The 20,068-nt window shown below is 41.7% G+C and overlaps 1 protein-coding gene across 10 annotated transcripts in view; it reads left to right on the top strand.

Annotated features, from left to right (window-relative positions):
* The window catches only part of UNC5D (unc-5 netrin receptor D), a 610,447-nt gene that overhangs the window by 140,103 nt on the left and 450,276 nt on the right, over positions 1-20,068 (top strand). The window lies entirely within an intron of this gene.

The following is a 20,068-nucleotide window of genomic DNA, read 5'->3' as shown; positions in this document are numbered from 1 at the left end:
ATCTTATCCCCTGACCAGGGATTGAACCCGGGCCCTCTTCATTGGGAGCGTGGAGTCTTAGCCACTCAGCCACCAGGAAAGTCTCCAGAGAATACACTATACAGCATTTCCATAATGATCATGGAGCAGTTTTTTTTTTCTCCCCATAAATGAGCGTCTTCTAGAATTACTGATTATTACTATGTGTCTATCATCTGTCAACTGATTATCCATCTGCCCATCTATCTGAGAATTATTATAGAATTCTTACCTGTTCCTTTCTCTCACCATGTTTTTATGCCCTTCCTCAAATTCTTTCTGCCATTACACTTTTTTCCCTAACTTCTAATTTCTTCCCTATATCAAAACAGAAATAGTTCTCTTTTGGGGGGGGATAATGTGTTATTTTTAAATTAATATTTATTAGAGTATAGTTGCTTTAAAACGTTGTTTTAACTTCTACTGCACAGCAAAATGAGTCAGCCACATGTATACTTATATCCACTCCCTTTTGAACTTCCTTCCCATTTAAGTCACTACAGTGCACTAGCGAGTTCTCTGTGTTATACAGTAGGTTCTTGCTAGTTATCTGTTTTATACATAGCATCAGCAGTGTATATGTGTCAATCCCAACCTCCCAATTCCTTCCATTCTCCCTTCCCTTCCCCGTTAGTATCCATACATTTGTTCTACATCTGTGTCTCTATTTCTGCTTTGCAAATAAGACTATCTATACCATTTTTCTAGATTTTACATGTATGTGTTAATATATGGTATTTGTTTTTCTCTTAATGAAAAAAAGAAGGTTTCAGATACAGTGTACTTTGTCACTGACAACAGGAACCTCGCCCTCCCCAGCTGATAACCTGATCATAAATGGATCATATTGGGAGCCCGTGTATTTGACAATAGGTCCCTATACTTTCCCGGGGGGAAGCATTAATAATTATTAGAAATGTAATAAAACTGTTGAATGTTCACATCTCAACTATAAACTCTAAAATACGTCAGTTCTGATTCGATAGCAGTATAAAAGAGCAAATAGAAATATAGTGAAGTCAAAACTGAAAACAAAAATATATGGCATTAGTCAGATGACATCCATAAAACAGAGGGACGAGAAGGGTGAATTTATAATGGTGGCACTTTGGGCTGTGGCAGCCTTGAAGTTTGCTTTCCCAGGCTTGTCCGACCAAATGAACCAAACCAGTTAATCTTTCTGTCGTGCGGTGTGACACAGAAGAAAAAGTTGGTGGCCCTGGAGTCATTTGCAGTACCCTCTGCACCTTCCTTCTCTCTGCCATATTTGTTTCTCCCCTTTCTGTCTCTGCTTCTCTGTCCTTTCCTCTGTTTTTAATTTATTAACAAGATTTCCTGTAAAGTGTGCTGGTGCACACGGGTGCAACCCTCTACTTTTGCTTTACACTGGAGGTAATGGTTCAGTGATGTGGTAGAGCTCATGGAAGAACAAAACAGTCAACCTCTGAACCTTCAAGCTGCAAACTTTCAAATATGCAGGCGTGTGTTCGCCTGTCCAGTCACGTAAGTTAGTTCACGTGTCTGGTGTACATTGTCCCGTGTGCTCATCCTATACAAGTGATTGTGATTTGGTGTACTTTGCTATACAGTACAGGATAGAGTACAGTAGGGCAGTATCTTTCTTTCTAGCCCAGGATGTCCAGAAATGAGTAAAAGCAGCAGTGATATAGCTGGTTCTGCTGAGAAGCTCCAGCTGTTGCATGGTAGTACAGTCCTTTTCAAGGTACTGTACTGTAAGATTAAGAATGTTATATATATATATATATATATATTTATGTATTATAAACCTATTACATACAGTACAGTACTATATAGCCGATTGTGTTAGTTGGGTACCTAGACTGACTTTGTCGAACCCCCAAACAAGTTGGACTGACAAACACGCTCTTGGAATGCCGTAAGTAGTCAGGCCATGGGACTTTTGAAAGAGATTTGAAGTATATACATACTTGAGAGGGTAGCGCTTTTAGAGTTAAGTGGAGAACCCTGATAGAGGCTATTTATGCAGAGCTTGGCAGGTACTCTCACTCCCTTGGATTTTTTTTTGCCTCTGTCAGAGAAGGCTTTGTCCATATTAAGTGTGTGCATGTAATGTCTGAAATGTTTCCACGTCTTAGTCCAGTGCTACTAAGAGCTTGATTGGCTGTGTCCATCCATAGATGGATCCTGGCGAACTTTTCTTTCTCTTCTGGTTTGTTTTCATTGTTTGCAGACAGCTCCCCTGGGAACAGGCATGATGGTTGCTGCGGGATGGTATATATAGACAATTCCAATTTCCCATCTATTTTTGGCTTCTTTATTTGCCTCAGAATAAGCTATAATGAGCAGACCTGTGACTCTGGCGCTTTTGTTTAGGAAGGCTTTCATTAGGACTTTCTTGCCGTGCTTTTGCTGTATGTTCAGTAATGATCCTCAGTGGCATAAGGATACATTTTTCGGGGTGGCAGTTTTGTCTCTTTTTGCTTTACATTTGGAACGTCTCCCTTCTTTTTGTTTCTGACTCTTAAAGCGTATTCCAGATATGTTTCCCTTTCTTCATTTTTCTTAAAATTTGAGACCAATTTATTTTTTAAAACTTTTTTTGTTTTGTTTTGTATTGGAGTATAGGGGGTTAACAATGATGTGAGAGTTTCCTGTGAACAGTGATGGGGACTCAGCAATGCATACACATATATCCATTCTCCCCCATTTGAGACCAGTTTAGAGAGAAACTTTTAATCCACAGTTTCTAACAGGCTAGCATGCCTTGGGAGGACGAAACCTTTTGCTAGTTAAATTGTATCTGTGGTCTTCCTAAAATGACCTGGTGAAATATGACTCTGACATAATCTATAGTGCAGTATTAATGCTCTGTATCAACTATGACTATTCATTTCCAGAAGGGTTTTCAAATTGAAAATTAAGAAAACAAAAAAGCTTGGGTTTCTGTCATGACATATGGCAGAATGCTAAGATAAATAAAAAATATAGTGTGTAGTAACAGATGGATTTGAACCACACTTGGATCTGTTGAATACTTTTTAATATTTAATTTACAATGAATCTTTAATATAACATTTAACTAAGTGTTCTGTCATATTCTTTTTAAATGTATGAAGTCTTTTCAATGTAATTGTGTCTAGAAAATTTCATAAGAATATTGAGTGTTGAAAATTAAAACTGTCTCTGAAGGAAAAAAAACAGTAATTTTCCTGAGATTTTTATGGCTCCCTTTTATTTGCGCTGCTCAGAATGTTGTATATATTTTTTTTAAACAGTCTGTCAGCCTCTTCTTTATTTTCAGTTTGCTGAAAAAAATGGAACCAAACAATGAAAGTAACTTTTAGTCAAGAAAATCAAACACGCATGCTGAGGCCATTGAATCCATTCTGTTTGTTGGGAGGGAGCCAAATACTACAGTAGTTTTCTAGCAGAATTACGGTTGTGGTATAATCATGGTTACTATTCTTCATGGAGATAATCTGAATAAGTGAAATCACTAAGGAAGTGATAAAGCAACTTAATCAATCACATCTAAAGAAAGCCAATGAAAAATTCTCTAGAGTAACTTATAATGCACCTTTTAAAACATTTCACACAAAATCTTTTTTTTTTTTTTCCCAAAAAGAGTATTAGTAAAGGTGGGAAGGCTCAGCACCGGTTAAGATGTGTTCTGCTTTATACCTCATGCATTTGGGTTGGTCAGTAAGTTTACTAGAGACTTTCCATAACATCTAATGGAAAAATCTGAATGAACTTTTTTGACCAACCCAGTATTTTCCATTGGAGGGGCTATACCTCGGTCATGACTTTAACACCTTGGTCCCATTAATGTGGAAGTGAGGAATATAGAGCTGTGTTCCAGGCCAATACTTATTAAACAGTTTCTTCCCTTGCATTTGATGATACTCTTTTTTTGGTCATGTGTTAAGTTGACATTATCATTTAAAAAAATTTAGGTGTTAAAGACACGCAAAGCTTATTGAGGAATATGTCTGGAGCTCAAGCCTCTGTCTAGTAAACACCTGTTATAAGAGGGAATAGCACTGATTGTGGATCTAGTCTTTCCTGGTTTGGTAAGTGAACCTTGAACCTCATTCTGGTGTCTTGTGTCTTGATAGCTGTTGTCACGGTAGAAGACACATACTGGACAGGAAGGTTGGTCCAGGTCATAATTCTTGAAATCTGTGTCTCTGGATATTTTGTGTACATCCTTTTATAACTCTGGATCCTTGAGCTTTTTTGTTTATAGTTTTGTTTTGTTTTTTCTTTTTTGCCCCACTGTGGTAGCACTAGTGGTATGGAGCCCACCTGCCAATGCAGGAGACTAAGAGACAGGGGTTTGATCCCGGGGTCAGGAAGATCCCCTGGAGAAGGAAATGGCAACCCACTTCAGTATTCTTGCTGGGAAATCCCATGGACAGAGGAGGCCCAAGGGCTACAGTCCACGGGGTCACAAAGAATTGGATACAACTGAAGTGACTTAACAGACACTGTATATTATGGTATTTCTGCATAGCGTCCCATTAGGAAGCAGATGTTTAGAACTGAAAACAGTTCTAAAACCCTTCCTCATAGTTATAACCTGTGGGCTTATGGTTCCTTTGAATGGAATGAACAAGGAAGAACAATGAATTGTTGTCTAATTGGGTGGATGAGGAGGAATCATGATGACATAGTGTTATCTACTCTTCTGATCTTTTATCCTCTGGTCTGAGTCTGATATTTCTTTAACTCTTCCTGCCTTCCCAGACCATTTGATAACAACTGTAATAAATCATGTAACACTTACTTTGGCACACATCACTCGTTTTTGACTCTTTGATACCACGTTAATCATGTCCATTTTTAAAGATTTTTTTTTTTGATATGGGCCATTTTTAAAGTCTTTATTGAATTTGTTACAATATGGCTTCTGTTGTTTATGTTCTGGTTTTTGGGCAGCAAGGCATATGGGATCTTATTCCCTGACCAGGGATTGAACCTGTACACCCTGCATTGGAAGGTGAAGTCTTAACCCCTGGACCTCTAGGGAAGTCTCTTAGGTGTTAATACACTTAAACAGGGAAGCAGATTGCTTTCCTACCATAGCGCCATTGTTTGCTAGTTGATGCTGAAACTTCAAGATGGAAAAGAATACCTAAATGGGAAGGAAATCCAAAACAGAGGGAATATATGTATACCTATGGCTTATTCACTTTGCTGTACCATAGAAAACTCATCATTATAAAGTAACTCTACTCCAATAACAATTTTTAAAAATATTTATTTATTTATGGCTGTGCTGGGTCTTTGTTGCTGCTCGTGGGCTTTCTCTAGTTGCAGAGAGTGGGAGCTACTCTCTAGTTGCCGGGCTAGGGCTTCTGATTGCGGTGGCTTCTCTTGTTGTGGTCCCGGGGCTCTGGAGCACTGGCTCAGTAGTTGTGTATGGACTTAGCTGCCCTAAAGCACACGGCTTCTTTCTAGATCAAGGAATGAACTGGTATCCCCTGCATTGTAAGGCAGATTCGTAACCACTGGACCACCAGGGAAGCCCCTTCCAATAACAATTTTTTTTAAAGGAATATGTCCCCAATTTCATAGTGGGTCAGATGGGCTGAATATTTTCCATTCACCCATCCCCCTCATATTTTCTTTGACTGAATCATTTCTTCCCCCACACCAGTGAGTGCCCAAAGAGGTTTCGTCCCAGCACCAGTGGTTTGCTTTGTTTTATGTGCCAGGTAAGCGGTTCTCTCCGCCGATTCCCTCCCTTTCTCTCACATGGGCTAACTTAGATAACCTTTCCAGGATAACCTCTCCTCGTGTATTTCTTCAGTGGCTCCATATGTAACAAAGAATAGCTTCACTAGGAGGACCTAGCCTGTCCTGATTCTGAGGAACATCAAATGGCGGTGCCACATCTCAAAACAGTTGCACTTTCGAAATGAATAAGGGTCCAAAGTGAAATGAATTGTGAGTTATTTGTGCCCCCTTGTTCAGTGACATTGCTTGGAAAATCCCATGGACGGAGGAGCCTGGTAGGCTACAGTCCATGGGGTCGCTAAGAGTCGGACACGACTGAGCGACTTCACTTTCCCTTTCCCTTTCATGCACTGGAGAAGGAAATGGCAACCCACTCCAGTATTCTTGCCTGGAGAATCCCAGGGATGGCGGAGCCTGGTGGGCTGCCGTCTATGGGGTCGCATAGAGTCGGACACGACTGGGGTGACTTAGCAGCAGCAGTTCAGTGACATTAGCGCACCATATGGTGCTGTGCTGAATGATTCCAAACATACTGGGATGCTACCTACTCCACAGCACAATAGGCACTGCTTTAAAAAATACATGTAGCAATAAAGCCTGGACATATTTGTCCTTCTTTTCTCCTGTCAGGCATCTTTTTTCTTTATTTTTATTTTTTAGCACAGCTTTTATTTTCTAGTTAGTAAGCATCCCAAATTATGAAGCAGCATATTTGTCCTGCTTGCACTGGGCTAATCCACCTGAGCTGCTGAACGTTTCATGTCTCTCTCAAGTGCAATAAAACTGACCGTTCATGCAGCCAGGGTGGTCCCCTGATAAGGCAGATGATGTTATTATTTTGAATGTACCCTGTCCTGAGAATGTTACCAGTGTTGCACTGAGGTTGCCTTATCCCACAAGAGACTTTGAGGGTTGAGAGAGAAGAGATGAGAATCAGCTATTGGCAGCTGTACACTATTTGAAAGTTTAAACCCAGAGTAGGGACTTTCCTGATAGTCCAATGATTGAGTTTGGCTTCCAGCGAAGCGTGTGGGTTTGATCCTTGGTTGGGGAGCTAAGATTCCACAGGCCTCACAGCCAAAAAAATCAAAACATGACACAGAAGCAATATTGTAATAAGTTCAATAAAGGCTTTACAAATGGCCCACATCAAGACAGCTTTAAAAGAAGAGGAAAAACCCAGAGTTAACTCAGAATTCATGAGTCTAAAGTCATCTTCACTTTTATTATAGATATTATAGGAAAAAACATGGATGAATACATCAGTACAGACTCATCTTTATCTCTTTTAAGTGCCAGAATTCCAGAAATCAAACTGATTTTTTCTTTCTCCGGTATGCTTTATTTTTCAAAATGGGTTGGGAATTATTCTGTCTTAGGGGAAGGGGTCAGCAAGTATGTGATAATGTAGATTTACAAAGCTGGGTTGTTCTTAATACTTTGTATTAGCTTCTAAAATACTATGAGCTTTCCAGAGAAATTGTGGGATTTTTTTGGTGACACACTCATCATTTTATGTACGTCTTCAAGGTGTATTGATGATACTGCATTTCACTTGGAGAAATGACCACCATGCCTATTCTTGGCTTCTACCAGAAACCGTTCTCTTACTGTTTAGTAGAAGAAGTAATTCAGTTAAATGATGACAGAAAGTATATCTTTTAAATTGAGATTGTCTGGTGTTCCGAGCCAGGTGTCGGAGGAGGATGATGTAATGTTTGGAGTGGAACGTTTCCCTGGTCAAAAGAAGTTGTAAGAAAGAATTATAAGTGAGAATGATTCTATGAAGAGTATTCCCCCATTTCTGGTTGAAATCTGTCTCCTAAGAGGTTCCAAGAAGGGGCTATGCAGCTTAAAGAAGACATAAAACTTTTATGTCTAAAGAATTGGCTAAGGATGGTAGAGCTTGGCTGGATCCATCAAGAGACCAAACCAGAAGGATGCTGTTAATAATTAGCATCCTTGGTCCCTCTCCACTTCCTTCCACCCACATTCCCATCCCTGTTGAGCATCAACAAACTCCCGTATTTGTTACATCTCAAGAGGACTCACTGAATTCTCATTTCAGTTGTATATAATTTTCCTCTACGTTTTAATAGATTGCAGACCTATACCAAAGTCTTCATTGGTTCAGACCCTTTGTGAGGGAGTTGGGGTTGGTGACAATTTTGGATTGTGGAATTTAAAACACGGAACAAAGTTATTGCTATGTAATACATTGAGAATTAAACACTCTCAGCTTTATCTGAAATTCTTGAGGCTCAACTTTAATAAGGAGGAAAGATGTGTTTTAATTAGCTTAGTGGATCAGATTTTCACCTAGAAATGAACCTCCTATGAAACATGAGAAAATTTATTTTACTCTAAGAAACTAATTGTTCTTTTTATAACCTTTTCTATATTGCTTATTTTCATCATTGAATTTTTTATCATGTATACTGTAAAGGTGGAATTTAGCTAAAGATTGTATCTGAATTATTAGAAACTGTCATGAACAGTTCAAAGTAATCAGATTGTCTTATAGAGGAAATAAGATAACCACAATGTAGAATGGAAAAAAAAAAGCTTTATTTACATGTGAGTTTAGACCATCTCTACCACCTTGAAAGATGAGAGGAATCAAAGCTCTGAAAGTTTGTTCTCTGGGCAAGAGTGAGTGTTTACCGCAGAGTATTTAAGGTGAAATATGTCTGTTACCCACAGTTGTTAAGGGGACCAGAATATTAGTATGAGTCACTAAAGTATGCCTTCCTAATGTTGCCTACCTTGATACACACACTTGCTAGGTGCTGGTGAAGGAAAGATAAAGAAAAAACTATACGTGATGTGAAGGTATTAAAATAAATACAAAATAACCTTGTAATTAGGGTACCGTATCAGCCATTGAAAAGGAGGAAAGACAGGGTGAAGAGATTTACAAATGATAAATATATCAGCAGACAGACTTAACGGGCAGCTTGAATGGGGTTGCTTTTTTTTTTTTTCTTGTATAAATGCCAAGTTTTCTTAACAAAGAAAGGACACATAAAATACCATCCTTTAAATGTTAATATGTGTGACCATGAAAACAAGAAAAGCAGTCTTATAACACTTATACTGTTAGCATAACAGACACCATTGCTTCTGTTAACAGCCTCTGATAGCATGTGCCTTCTCCCTTTCCTAGGTGTAAGGAACAATTTCTTCTAAGAAATATGAGTGCAGCATAACCCTTAAATAATCTTTTATCTTTGAAGTTATTGATACAACCTCCAGAGATATTAGCACCTATAGAAATTAAAGGTGGTCAAGAAACCCTCCTCCCACAGTTGAACTTTTAGCTAAGAAAAAGAGAAAACATGCATAGGAAAAATAAACAACTTACAGTTGAGTCCGTGTGGAATGATGGCAAACCACCCTTTAGACAATAACAATTGTGACCAATAAGATTAATGGTAGTGGCTTTACAATCTATATTTAATTTTAACACTGGGAATTCCATTTGTTAGAAATTACCAACATTTTAAGGGAAAGCCATAGAATAAAAAAAGGTCATTGAGAATTTTCTTCTCTAATCCAAACTATTGATTCAGTGGAATTTCATGGAGTCGGCAGTTCCTAAAGCTATAGAAAAATGGCTGGGCAGTTGAATCTGTCCCATTAGTTCAATTGCATTTTTGAAAAGAGGAATTGTATTTTTAATCCCCTTAAAGTAGGAGCTCAGGGTGGTATTTGGAATTCCAAATGCTGACCATTTTTTAGATTCTCTTGCAATGTGAAAATTGCAGGTGAAACCACTTCTGTGTATGCTCCCATTTCCTGAAACTCAGAAGAAATGTGAAAAATTCCTCATAGTTGGTTTTTGCCGGTTATGGTGTGTATCCTGTTATGCTGAAGAAGTTTGTCGATTGTGCCGTTTTTTAATCACAAAAATTCTGACCACTTTCTGTCTTAAGTAAAATTGAGATTACAAAAAATGAATTAAAATGTTCTGTTAGTGGAGCTGATTTCCTCGATGCCTCAAGTGGTAAAGAATCTGCCCACAAGGCAGAAGACACAGGCGGTGTGGTTTCCATCCCTGGGTAGGGAAGATCCCCTGGAGAAGGAAATGGCAACCCACTCCAGTGTTCTTGCCTGGGAAATCCCATGGACAGAGGAGCCTGGCGGGCTACAGTCCGTGGGGTCACAGAAGAGTTGGACGTGACTGAGAATGTGCACACACGTTAGTGGAGCTGAAGTCATATAAGCAGCGCATACTGAGTACCGTTTTCGTGGGGGATTCCCTTGATTTGGTGTGATCATGGTACCATGCACTTTCTCTTGGCACTAGGAAGTATGTAGATGCCAGTGATGGAGTGAAGATGGGCACATATGAATGTTAAGCCCCTGCTAAAAAGCCCTCTGCTGAAAAAACTTTGCTTCTCATAACTTCATGAGAATGGGCTAGAGAGAGTTTCTGCAGAATGAAGTGTATTTGATGAAGAAAATGGCATTGGCCCATGAGATGTCCTTTGCAAGACAGAGCAAATGTAGGGAGCTATAGTGAGTTAGACCCAAGGAGTGGTGGCTAGTGAGCTTAGTTGGGAAGAATTCTGGGCTAAGAAGTTCCAGTTAAATGTGTGTGAGTAAGAGTGGCTATTTGGAGGGGAAGGAGGGAAGGTATATGCTTTTTGGCAAGTGTGTGCCATTGATATAAAGAGGCATTTGATGGAAATAGGTGAAAAGACTTTTTTGGTTCTCCTTGGAAGTTGTTATTCAACTCCAAACACTTTCAGAGACTCCTCAAACAGGGCTTGGGCTCTGTTCAAAGCCTTCTGAACTGTGGTCCCAACGTGCCTCTGTAGTATCCACTTGCTGTCCAGGGTGGTCTCTGGGTTCTATAACCAGCCACCCTCTTCCTCAATCTCTGTTCATAGTATTCCATCAGCCAGGAACACTCACTCCCACCCCACCGTCAATCCCCATACTTACCATCTTCTGTGGACAACAGAAACCATACCCTTCTCATAGAAATGTCTTGACTGCCTCATTTCATAACACTTGTCTTCTTTTCTACATGACCTTGGGTAAACTGAGGTGGCCATCCACTGAGTGCTTTGCTGTTCAGTTGCTAAGTTGTGTCTGACTCTTTGCAACCCCATGGACTGCAGCTTGCCAGGCTTCCCAATCCTTCACTATCTCCCAGAGTTTGCTCAAATTCGTGTCCATTGAGTCAGTGATGCCATCCAACCATCTCATCCTCTGTTGCCCCCTTCTCCTGCCCTCAGTCTTTCCCAGCACCAAGATCTTTTTTCAGTGAGTTGACTCTTTGCATCAGATGGCCAAAGTATTGGAGCTTCAGCATCAGTCTTTCCAATGAGTATTCACAATTGATTTCTTTTAGGATTGACTGGTTTGATCTCCTTGCAGTCCAAGGGACTCTCAAGAGTCTTCTCCAGCACCACAGTTTGAAAGCATCAATTCTTTGATGCTCTGCCTTCTTTATGGTCCAAATCTCATATCTGTACATGACTACTGGAAAACCCATAGCTTTGACTAGACAGACCTTTGCCGGCAAAGCGATGTCTCTGCTTTTGAATACACTGTCTAGTTTTGTCGTAGCTTTTCTTCCAAAGAGGAGCGGCCTTTTTATTTCATGGCTGCAGTGACCATCCACAGTGATTTTGGAGCTAAAAAAATAAAATCTGCCACTGTTGCCATTGTTTCCTCATCTATTTGCCATGAAGTGATGGAACCGGATGCCATAATCTTTGTTGTTTGATTGTTAAGTTTTAAGCCAGCTTTTCTTTTTCTTTTCCTTTTCCTTTCTACATGACTTTGGGTGAACTAAAGTTGCTATCCACTGAGTCTTTGTTGTTGTTCAGTTGCTCAGTGGTATCCGGCTCTTTGTGATCCCATGGACTGCAGCACGCCAGGTTTCCCTGTCCTTCACCATCTCCCAGAGTTTGTACAAACTCATGTCCATTGAGTCAGTGATGCCATCCAACCATCTCATCCTCTGTTGTCCTCTTCTCCTCCTGCCTTCAATCTTTCCAAGCATCAGGGTCTTTTCTAATGAGTCAGCTCTTTGCATCAGGTGGCCAAAGTATTTTAGCTTCAGCTTCAGTCTCAGTCCTTCTAGTGAATATTCAGAGTTAATTTCCTTTAGGATTGACTGGTTTGATCGCCTTGCTGTCCCAGGGACTCTTTTTTACCTCTTCTTATATATTTCTTTGTGTGCCTGTCATTTTCAGTGAGAGGTGAGGCTTTTCTGTAAAAGCACCACGCACTGTATCATTTTGTCTCTTCCTCAGATCACAGGCTTCCTGGTGCCTGATTGCCCAGCAGATACTTTTTGTTCAGCCACAGGGATCATTGCAGACCTTAATCACAGTACCGCTTTTAGGCATCCAGCCCGATCTGGGGCACGGGAGACCTTTGGAAGGGAGATGCTGTCAGACGGCACCTGCCCAGACTCAGGCATGGAGTGACTATTGTCCTGTGCTGTGGAACTTAAAAAAAGTGTCCTATTTGCATTGGAAATCTTCCTGGAGCCTGTGAACCCAGCTCACACTGAGAACAGCTTCCTGCTGAGCCCAGTGGGTACACAAGAGAGTGAGTGGTGTGCCTGTGTGGGTCCTGGCTTTGAGGTCATGAAAGCAAGAGTGTTTCTGTAATTGCAGCACAGCGGGAAAGCTCTCTGGGTCACCTTTCCTGGCTGGGGACCGCAGCCTCCTGCCAGGCAGCCTGGGACTACATTAGTAAACCTCTGTAGGACCACAGGGATGGCTGGAGTGCCTTTGATTCATCTGCCCTTGTGCCTCTGGTTTATCTGTGTTTACTGTAGAAAGGTGGTGACATTTACCGGCGGAGCTCCAGGTGGGCCAAGGGAAAGATATTCCATATCTGTGGACACTGCAGGGTCCCTGGGAAATGGGGGGTCACTTTTCTGAAGGATTTAGCAACAAGGTTGCATCTGGCCTTTTTTTAAAAATGTGCTCTTCTTCTGAGCCTGTCCGTTTGCTCTGAGCTTTGAGTTTTCCTCCTGGGAGAAGTTGTCCATTTCTCTTAGGTATATTTTATTTCTGTGTTCCTTTTTATGAGGTGCCTCCTTTATTTTCTCAGCATATTATAGACACTCCAGGGTCACCCAGAGCTCCTGCTGCTTCTGTGTCATCCTTGCCAGAGCTCCTTGTATCATATTTGTTGCTTAGTGATTAGGTGATTAGGATCACTTCTAGCAGCTGCTGTCTCATCACTCACTTCCTGTCCATCTCTACTCTGAAACATTTAGTGTGTTTTTTAAAAAAACTTTACTGTGATGATCTACTGGCTGGCTTCGTAATCCTGCAATAACATACAGGATCCTTCGTAATCCACATCTCCTCGCCTGTAATATCTTGTGACAGCCTTTCTACAAGGACATACACATGTGGTCCTTAAATTGTTGTTGTTCAGTTACTTAGTCTTGTCCCACTCTTTGTGACCCCATGGACTACAGCACACCAGGCCTCCCTGACCCTCACCATCTCCAGGAGTTTGCCCAAGTTCATGTTCCTTGCATCAGTGATGCCATCCAGCCATCTCATCCTCTGATTCCCTCTTCTCCTTCTGCCCTCTGTCGTTCCCAACATCAGGGACTTTTCCAGAGAGCCATCTTTTCACATCAGATGACCAAATTACTGGAACTTCAGTCAGCATCAGTCCTTCCAGTGAATATTCAGGGTTGATCCTCCTTCAGATTGACTGGTTTGATATGCTTTGTGTCCAAGGGACTTTCAGGCGTCTTCTCGAGCACCACAGTCCGAAGGCATCAGTTCTTTGGTGTTCCGCCTGCTTTACGGTCCAGCTCTCACAACCGTACATGACCACTAGGAAGACCATAGCCTTGACTATACAGACCTTTGTCGGCAGGGTAATGTCTCAGCTTTTCAACACACTGTCTAGGTTTGTCATCGCTTTCCTGCCAAGAAGCAGTCACCTTCTGATTTCACGGCTGCAGTCACTGTCTGCAGTGATTTTCAAGCCCAAGAAGAGGAAATCTGTCAGTACTTCCACCTTTTCCCCCTCTATTTGCCATGCAGTAATGAGGACTGATGCCATGATCTTAGTTTCATTTTTTTAATATTTAGTCTTAAGCCAGCTCTTTCACTCTCCTCCTTCACTGTCATCAAGAGGCTCTTTAGCTCTTCTTCGCCTTCTGCCGTTAGAGTGGTATCATCCCCATGTCTGAGGTCCTTAAACACACCTCCTTAAATACAGAATGAGCTGTATGAGTGCTGTTTTCTGCCAAAACAAGGCATTTTGCCTTGTGACCCTCTTTTCACTTGGTCTCAACCCCTTTGGGTCTCTCGTCATATTTCCTGGAAGCTTTCAGCCTCCTGCATGGGCTCCAGGCAAAGCAAAAGGATTTGAAGGAACTGACACAGTTCTGAAAAGCAAGGCCAGTCTTGAGTTTCATACGTCAGGCTGAAAAGGATGGGTCGTATCACACTGGGAGTGGAGGATCCTGTACTGAAGAATCAGTGGCCAGGCCCTGGGCGTGCTGGTTGTCGCCAGGTCTCTGGCCTGCCAGTCTGGTGACCCAGAGAGGTGCCTGCTCTTCCTGTAGGAGGTTGACTCCTGCTCCTGCCCTCCGAGCCCCATTGTGTCAAGAGATTTGTCCCCTCCGTTTACCCCATTACCAAACCCTGCCCCACCCTGTGAGGGGGCCCATTCAGAGTCTCCTGCTAAAAGTAAGGGGTGACATCCTCCACCCTCAGTGCCCAGCCCCTGTTTTCAGCTGCACCTGCCTAACCCCAGTCTGGTTTCCAGTTCTCAGCACTCCTGGAAAGCCGTGTGACTATCAGGACAAACCAGTCCCTAAGGGTTTCTCACTTTCTCCATTTATTTGTTTATTTTATTGAAGTAGCGTTGATTTATAGCATTGTGTTAATTTCTGCTATACAGCTGCTGCTGTTGCTGCTGCTAAGGCGCTTCAGTCATGTCCGACTCTGTGCGACCCCACAGACGGCAGCCCACCAGGCTCCTCCGTCCATAGGATTCTCCAGACAAGAACACTGGAGTGGGTTGCCGTTTCCTTCTCCAATGCAAGAAAGTGAAAAGTGAAAGTGAAGTCGCTCAGTCGTGTCTGACTCTTCGAGACCCCAGGGACTGCAGCCCACCAGGCTCTTCAATTCAACGTGATTCATGTTGTGTGTATATATATATATATATATATACACACACACACACACAACATGTATATATATATATACACACACACATACATATGGTGGGTCAGTCAATATATATGTATTGGGTTAGCCCGAAGGTTCGTTTGGGTTTTTCCATACGATGTTATGCAAAACTCCAAATGAATTCTTGGATCAATCCAATGCATTCTTTTCTGTTGTCTTTTCCATTATGGTTTATCACAGGATATTGAATCTAGTTCCTTGTGTTCTACAGTAGAACCTTGTTTATCCATTTTCTGTAGAGTAGTTTCCATCTGCTAATCTCACACTCCCAATCCATCCCCCCTCCCCTCGGCAAACTATTGCCAAGTTCTGTGGCTTTTGGACTCTTTCTGATACATTGGCTGGTGAGAGCTGTAGAGAGAGTGGAGAAGTCCAGGTGTTGCTCTTCCCCTCCTGGGTTGTAAAGGTGCTGCGGGATGGTAGAGCCCTGTGGAAGGAAGGCTGAGGAATGGATCAGGAGTGGCCTGGGATTGTAGTGCTGGGCTGGGGGCTTCTGACCATGGTCCCAGTCAGATTACTTTTCCATCGTGCCTCGGGGCCATTGGTAAAAGCAAAGGGTAGCATCGTAGGTGGAGTCAGGTTGCAGGTGTGGAGGGGCTCCTTGGATCTGCAGGGGAGAACCCTAGCGAAAAGGGTAGAAGATTATTCTCCAGTCTTATTTTTCCAGCTGTCTCCCATGTCCAGGAGAATAGATGTTTCTTTTGATTTCTTAGATTGCTGATTGCAGAAATGGGAGTGATAACCTGTGAGCTGTAGTCTCTTGAGCAGAGAAAAGAATGAAGGTCATCTGATTCAACCTGCTCACTTGACAGGAGATAAGAGAAGCCTGCGAGGATTTTCACGTCTGCCGAGGTCACACAGCTGCTCCGTGAGGGCACCCGCCCCCCCTCCAGTGACCTTCTCATTGGCAGTGACACCACCCAGGTTGTTTAGCTCCATTTCAGCTTCTTTCCCAGCAACCCCATAAAACAATCCACCTTCCTCTTTTCTCCTTTGTATCAATGACATCACACCGATTGCTTCATCCCCTAGAATGAGGATCTGAACATCGTCTTCACCCTCTTTACACCGTCAGTCACTAAGCCAATGGATTCTATCATCTCGCCATCTGATGTTATCTGTTCTGTTCCTTTCTTTCTCTTTGCTTTTAATATTTTTCAAAAATTATTTATTTATCTGGCTGCTCCCAGTCTTAGTTTGGCATGTGGGACCTTTGATCTTTGTTGTGGCATGCAGACTCTTAGCTGCAGCATGTGGGATCTAGTTCCCCATCCAGGGATTGAACCCCAGGGTCCCTGCATTGGGAGCATGAAGTCTTAGCCATTGGACCACTAGGGGAGTCCCTCTTTTCTTCTCTTTGTATTCCGTGGACTTGGCACTTAGGTCTGCATGACCCTTTCCAATCACGGCAGTAGTGGGTTTTCCAATCACTGCAGTCACTGGGTTTTTCTGACTTCGGGGGCCCCTTGCCCTAAAATCCCACTGCCAGGTTCACCTCTGGTTATATGACTGCAGTCCCATCTGTCTCCTGCCTTACCTGTCATCTAAGACCCCCTGACTGTCCATTGCCTTAGAGTCTTCTCCTGAGACCCCAAGTTACAGAAGCCAGTGACTTAATGAGGAGAAAGCAAACCCTACAGCTCACCTTTCACAAAGGATGTGTGAGGAGAGACAAAAGGGGTATTGAGGCTTCATAAAGTTAAGGCTTCCTGTTTATATTGGCCCGAACAACATACACTTTGACGTATTATATTATATACTTGTTTATATTAATAGATATGCATGAGTGTGCAATAAGTTGCTTCAGTTGCATCTGACTCTTTTTGACTCTATGGACTGTAGCCCACCAGGCTCCTCTGTCCATGGGATTCTCCAGGCAAGAATACTGGAGTAGGTTGCCATACCTTCCTGCAAGGGATTTTCTTGACCCAAGGACCAAACCTGAGTCTCTTAAGTCTCCTGCATTGGCATGTGGTTTCTTTACGACTAGTGCCACCTGGGAAGCCCATTTATATATATTTATACACAGAAATATGTCTGATTATATTACAGTATGGGGACATGAACACTCCATCCTGTCTGAAAGAATAATTCTGCTTTCTAAGTCATGATCTTTTATTCAGGGGGATGTTGCAAGCTTTTGGAGAGGAATGCCACTGAAGGATTCCTTGGGTATGATTTTTATTCATAGTGATGATAATTTTTAATTATAATTTCATGCTTGTAAGAATGTGGCTTCCAGATTAGAAGGTTGAAAGGAAGGCTTATTTGAACTTGTAAAGCCGAGGAAGCCAAAAGTTTACTGTAAAATCTCAAATCAGATGAGGAAGGAAGATTTGGGTTCTTAGGCAATTAAGAGTGATATCCTCTGACAGTTACGGCAGTATGTCAGTTCATCAGGGTATGTGGTGTGGAAACTGATAGTACATATGTCTTAATATTTGCATCATAGTTCTTATCTTAAGCCTAAAAGAGTTTTCATGACCATGTTGAGAAGAAATAGAGGATTCCTGAAGATGATTGATTTGTTTAATGCCACATTTAACCTGCTTACCATCTTTTTGCTGTGATATTACCTTCTAATCAACCAAAAGATGTTTCCTGGAGGGACTTCCCTGGTGGTCCAGTGGCTGAGACTTAGTGCTCCCAAAGCAGGGGGCCCGGGTTTGATCCCTGGTGAGGGACTAAATCTCACAGGCTGCAACTGAAAGATCCTACATGCTGCAATTAAGACCCAACACAGCCAAATAAATAGATAAGTATAATTTTTTAAAAAGATGATCACTGGATAATGAGTAGAAGGAAAGTCTTGAGTTCAACCCTGTAGATAGACATAAAGGACTGTGTGTGTGTGTGTGTGTGTGTGTGTGTGTGTGTGTGTGTGTGTGTGTGTGTGTGTGTGTGTGTGTGTGTGTGTGTGTGTGTGTGTGTGCAAAAAAATTCTGCCAGAGAAATTACTGGTCTGTTTATATAGAGTACCTTACAGGTAGTCAATTTGTGTAATAATCAGCATTAAAAATCAACTTCCTAAATGTTCCAAAGGACTGGAAGAGAGAACTCCTAGGACTCAGGATGAGATCTGTGTGTGTTGACTGGGATGATCATGAAAGATTTTATGGAACAAATGATACTTAAATTTTGCCTTTAGAGTCTAAATGATTTATCTTGTTCTTTTTACCTCTGCCTGTTCCAGGGCACTGAATCCTAGGTGATTTATAGCTGCAGACATAGGAGCTGGCCAGCTCTGTGTGAACACAAACCCCCAGCTATCTACCCCAAGCAAGTCACTCAGGGATTCAGTTTAGCAAGATCCTCACCATATTACCCGCTCAGCTACCCTGTTGTCCACTGGCCTCAGCTCTGGGTCCTTGGGATATTTTGAAACTATTACTATTTAGAATAAGTAATTTAATTCCAGAGACAATGATCTATATTCTTTTATTTCATTAAGTAGTCATTAGAATGCTTAGTTTCAGGCATCTTTTTGTACGGTCTGAAGCACTGTCACGTGTATAGATTGCAAGTATTAAAGTTGTGGCCCTGCCAAGCCGTTGTTGTTCAGTCACTCAGTTGTGTCCCACTCTCTGTGACCCCCTGGGCTCAGCACACCAGGCTTCCCTGCCCTTCAGTATCACCCAGAGCTTGCTCAAACTCCTGTCCACTGAGTCGGTGATGCCATCCAACCGTCTTATCCTCTGTCTTCTTCTCCTCCTGCCTTCAATCTTTCCCAGCATCAGGGTCTTTTCCAATGAGTCAGCTCTTCTCATTAGGTGGCCGAGGTATTGGAGCTGCAACTTCAGCATCAGTCCTTCCAATGAATATTCAGGGTTGATTTCTTTTAGGATGGACTGGTTGGATCTCCTTGCCGTCCAAGGGACTCTCAAGAGTCTTCTCCAACACCACAGAAGATAACATGAAATACTGAAGTTTTGCTCCTTTGATTTTAGCCTAAAGCCTCATCACAAAGCATACAGTCGCCCTGTGCTCCACACACATGCCAGTGCTTGATTTAACAGAACCATCCCTTCCTTTCCTTTTCATGCTTTCTTGTTGAAGATATCCCCTGCTTTTGTTTTGTGCTGAAGTTTTCATTTCATATTAAATCTTTATTAACTTAAAAGGTGAGTGGATGTGGTTCAGCCCCTCTGGCAGGATCACCTGTTTGAAGGTTGGTTGTGATATCAAAAATAGTGTTGCAGTACTTTGAGAGGATTCGTTTGCCTTTGGGATTTTAATAGAACTTTGTAATTATGGATCATTTCAGTGCAAATACATTTTTAAGTAACAAGCTACTGCAAATCTTAACACCATAAGCCCAATATAAATCAATCGTAAATAACCTTCAGGAGTTCTTCACAGCTCTGCACAGGCTGAGATAAAATCTGTCAAGGTGAATTGAAAGGCATCTAGAAGCTTCGAATTTGAGGTTCTGTGTTTTCCCCTACAGGAGCTGATGACATTTTTTGATATGTAACTCGGGTCAGACAACTGTATTTCTTATCCTCCTTTACGTGTCTCTGATGTCCTTAAACAGAAAAGAAAAAAACATTGGTGAGATTTTCAGAATTGCCTCAAGTCGCGTTTTCTAAGAGAAAACTGAGCTTGTTTGGGGTCCTTCGCTTACACAATTGTGAACAGAGATGCCCCCTTTTATTTTCTGATTAAACAAAAAAATGTAACACTTCCCTTTGTTGATTTGGGATTTTATGGATCTATTATTTATGTAAAAATACAGTTTTTCAGTCACCTTAAAGTTTATGTGCTAAAGTACTTTATTTTTTGTTTTGTCTTGAGACTGAGCTTTAATATTTTATTGGTAATAAATTCCAAAAGATGAATGGTAATTGCAAAGGAGTTTTTTGCTTTGTAGATTTATAGTGACCGTGACTGGACTTGGTTCCTACTGTCATGTCTCATGGCTCACACCTGCCAGCGAAAATGGTGCTTGTTCAGGGAGCCCCGTATGGTGGGGAGGTTGTCTGTGCCCCTGGACTGTGGGCAAGGCTTTGAAGTTTCTGTGAAAGTTTGTGTCTCACTTTTATATCCTTGATCGTAGTCCCTCTCTTAATTTATAGATATTGTAGACATTTTGTTAATATTACATATTACATATCCTTTTGACTGAAAGT

The sequence above is a fragment of the Giraffa tippelskirchi genome, chromosome 8 (genome assembly GCF_054371585.1).
Source record: "Giraffa tippelskirchi isolate mGirTip1 chromosome 8, T2T-mGirTip1v1.2.pri, whole genome shotgun sequence".
NCBI lineage: Eukaryota > Metazoa > Chordata > Mammalia > Artiodactyla > Giraffidae > Giraffa > Giraffa tippelskirchi.
This window is presented reverse-complemented; position numbering and strand designations above follow the sequence as displayed.